We start from the raw sequence: 3864 nt of genomic DNA, 5'->3' as shown, positions 1-3864 counted from the left end.
GGAACTCATTAACCAGTTTCGGGAAAACATCAACCAAAGGCGGGGAAAGCATCAACCAACGGCGGGGAAGCCACTGTCCAACAGTGGGGAGCACATTAAGCAGCTGCCCTTAGTCTCAGGAGCAGCGGGGATCAGATTAAGCAACAGCCTGGGAAAAGATCAACCAACCGCGGGGGAACTCATTAACCAGTTTCCTGGGAACTCATTAACCAGTTTCGTGGGAACTCATTAACCAGTTTCGGGAAAACCTCCACCAAAGGCGGGGAAAGCATGAACCAACGGCGGGGAAGCCATTGTCCAACCGGGGGGAGCACATTAAGCAGCTGCCCTTAGTATCAGGAGCAGCGGGGTACAAATGAACCAGCAGCGGGGAAAACAACTTCGTGGGAACTCATTAACCAGTTTCGTGGGAACTCATTAACCAGTTTCGGGGGAACTCATTAACCAGTTTCGGGAAAACTTCCACCAAAGGCGGGGAAAGCATCAACCAACGGCCGGGAAGCCATTGTCCAACAGTGGGGAGCACATTAAGCAGCTGCCCTTAGTATCAGGAGCAGCGGGGATCAGATTAAGCAACAGCCGGGAAAAGATCAGCCAACCGCGGGGGAACTCATTAACCAGTTTCCTGGGAACTCATTAACCAGTTTCGTGGGAACTCATTAACCAGTTTCGGGAAAACCTCCACCAAAGGCGGGGAAAGCATGAACCAACGGCGGGGAAGCCATTGTCCAACCGGGGGGAGCACATTAAGCAGCTGCCCTTAGTATCAGGAGCAGCGGGGATCAGATTAAGCAACAGCCGGGAAAAGATCAGCCAACCGCGGGGGAACTCATTAACCAGTTTCCTGGGAACTCATTAACCAGTTTCGGGAAAACTTCCACCAAAGGCGGGGAAAACATGCACCAACGGCGGGGAAGCCTTTGTCCAACAGGGGGGAGCACATTAAGCAGCTGCCCTTAGTATCAGGAGCAGCGGGGTACAAATGAACCAGCAGCGGGGAAAACAACTTCGTGGGAACTCATTAACCAGTTTCGTGGGAACTCATTAACCAGTTTCGGGAAAACGTCCACCAAAGGCGGGGAAAGCATCAACCAACGGCGGGGAAGCCATTGTCCAACAGTGGGGAGCACATTAGGCAGCTGCCCTTAGTATCAGGAGCAGCGGGGATCAGATTAAGCAACAGCCGGGAAAAGAACAGCCAACCGCGGGGGAACTCATTAACCAGTTTCGTGGGAACTCATTAACCAGTTTCGTGGGAACTCATTAACCAGTTTCGGGAAAACGTCCACCAAAGGCGGGGAAAACATGCACCAACGGCGGGGAAGCCATTGTCCAACAGGGGGGAGCACATTAAGCAGCTGCCCTTAGTATCAGGAGCGGCGGGGATCAGATTAAGCAACAGCCGGGAAAAGATCAACCAACCGCGGGGGAACTCATTAACCAGTTTCGTGGGAACTCATTAACCAGTTTCCTGGGAACTCATTAACCAGTTTCGGGAAAAATTCAACCAGAGGCGGGGAAAGCATCAACCAACGGCGGGGAAGCCTTTGTCCAACAGGGGGGAGCACATTAAGCAGCTGCCCTTAGTATCAGGAGCAGCGGGGTACAAATGAACCAGCAGCGGGGAAAACAGCTTCGTGGGAACTCATTAACCAGTTTCGGGGGAACTCATTAACCAGTTTCGGGAAAACTTCCACCAAAGGCGGGGAAAGCATGAACCAACGGCGGGGAAGGCATTGTCCAACCGGGGGGAGCACATTAAGCAGCTGCCCTTAGTATCAGGAGCAGCGGGGATCAGATTAAGCAACAGCCGGGAAAAGATCAGCCAACCGCGGGGGAACTCATTAACCAGTTTCGGGGGAACTCATTAACCAGTTTCGGGAAAACGTCCACCAAAGGCGGGGAAAACATCAACCAACGGCGGGGAAGCCTTTGTCCAACAGGGGGGAGCACATTAAGCAGCTGCCCTTAGTATCAGGAGCAGCGGGGTACAAATGAACCAGCAGCGGGGAAAACAGCTTCGTGGGAACTCATTAACCAGTTTCGGGGGAACTCATTAACCAGTTTCGGGAAAACTTCCACCAAAGGCGGGGAAAGCATGAACCAACGGCGGGGAAGGCATTGTCCAACCGGGGGGAGCACATTAAGCAGCTGCCCTTAGTATCAGGAGCAGCGGGGATCAGATTAAGCAACAGCCGGGAAAAGATCAGCCAACCGCGGGGGAACTCATTAACCAGTTTCGTGGGAACTCATTAACCAGTTTCGGGAAAACTGCCACCAACGGCGGGGAAAACATGCACCAACGGCGGGGAAGCCATTGTCCAACAGGGGGGAGCACATTAAGCAGCTGCCCTTAGTATCAGGAGCAGCGGGGTACAAATGAACAAGCAGCGGGGAAAACAACTCCGTGGGAACTCATTAACCAGTTTCGTGGGAACTCATTAACCAGTTTCGGGAAAACGTCCACCAAAGGCGGGGAAAACATCAACCAGCGGCGGGGAAGCCATTGTCCAACAGGGGGGAGCGCATTAAGCAGCTGCCCTTAGTATCAGGAGCAGCGGGGTACAAATGAACCAGCAGCGGGGAAAACAACTTCGTGGGAACTCATTAACCAGTTTCGTGGGAACTCATTAACCAGTTTCGGGAAAACATCAACCAGAGGCGGGGAAAACATGCACCAACGGCGGGGAAGCCATTGTCCAACAGGGGGGAGCACATTAAGCAGCTGCCCTTAGTATCAGGAGCAGCGGGGATCAGATTAAGCAACAGCCGGGAAAAGATCAACCAACCGCGGGGGAACTCATTAACCAGTTCCGTGGGAACTCATTAACCAGTTTCGTGGGAACTCATTAACCAGTTTCGGGAAAACGTCCACCAAAGGCGGGGAAAACATCAACCAACGGCGGGGAAGCCATTGTCCAACAGTGGGGAGCACATTAAGCAGCTGCCCTTAGTGTCAGGAGCAGCGGGGATCAGATTAAGCAACAGCCGGGAAAAGATCAGGAAACCGCGGGGGAACTCATTAACCAGTTTCGTGGGAACTCATTAACCAGTTTCGGGAAAACCTCCACCAAAGGCGGGGAAAGCATGAACCAACGGCCGGGAAGCCCTTGTCCAAAAGTGGGGAGCACATTAAGTGGCTGCCCTTAGTATCAGGAGCAGCGGGGATCAGATTAAGCAACAGCCGGGAAAAGATCAGCCAACCGCGGGGGAACTCATTAACCAGTTTCGTGGGAACTCATTAACCAGTTTCGGGAATACTTCCACCAAAGGCGGGGAAAACATGAACCAACGGCGGGGAAGCCATTGTCCAACAGTGGGGAGCACATTAAGCAGCTGCCCTTAGTATCAGGAGCAGCGGGGTACAAATGAACCAGCAGCGGGGAAAACAGCTTCGTGGGAACTCATTAACCAGTTTCGTGGGAACTCATTAACCAGTTTCGTGGGAACTCATTAACCAGTTTCGGGAAAACATCCACCAAAGGCGGGGAAAGCATCAACCAACGGCGGGGAAGCCATTGTCCAGCAGTGGGGAGCACATTAAGCAGCTGCCCTTAGTATCAGGAGCAGCGGGGTACAAATGAACAAGCAGCGGGGAAAACAACTCCGTGGGAACTCATTAACCAGTTTCCTGGGAACTCATTAACCAGTTTCGGGAAACCTTCCACCAAAGGCGGGGAAAACATGCACCAACGGCGGGGAAGCCATTGTCCAACAGGGGGGAGTACATTAAGCAGCTGCCCTTAGTATCAGGAGCAGCGGGGATCAGATTAAGCAACAGCCGGGAAAAGATCAGCCAACCGCGGGGGAACTCATTAACCAGTTTCGTGGGAACTCATTAACCAGTTTCGGGAAAACATCAAC

The sequence above is a fragment of the Mustelus asterias genome, unplaced genomic scaffold, assembly GCF_964213995.1.
Source record: "Mustelus asterias unplaced genomic scaffold, sMusAst1.hap1.1 HAP1_SCAFFOLD_425, whole genome shotgun sequence".
NCBI lineage: Eukaryota > Metazoa > Chordata > Chondrichthyes > Carcharhiniformes > Triakidae > Mustelus > Mustelus asterias.
Note: the sequence above shows the minus strand (reverse complement) of the source record.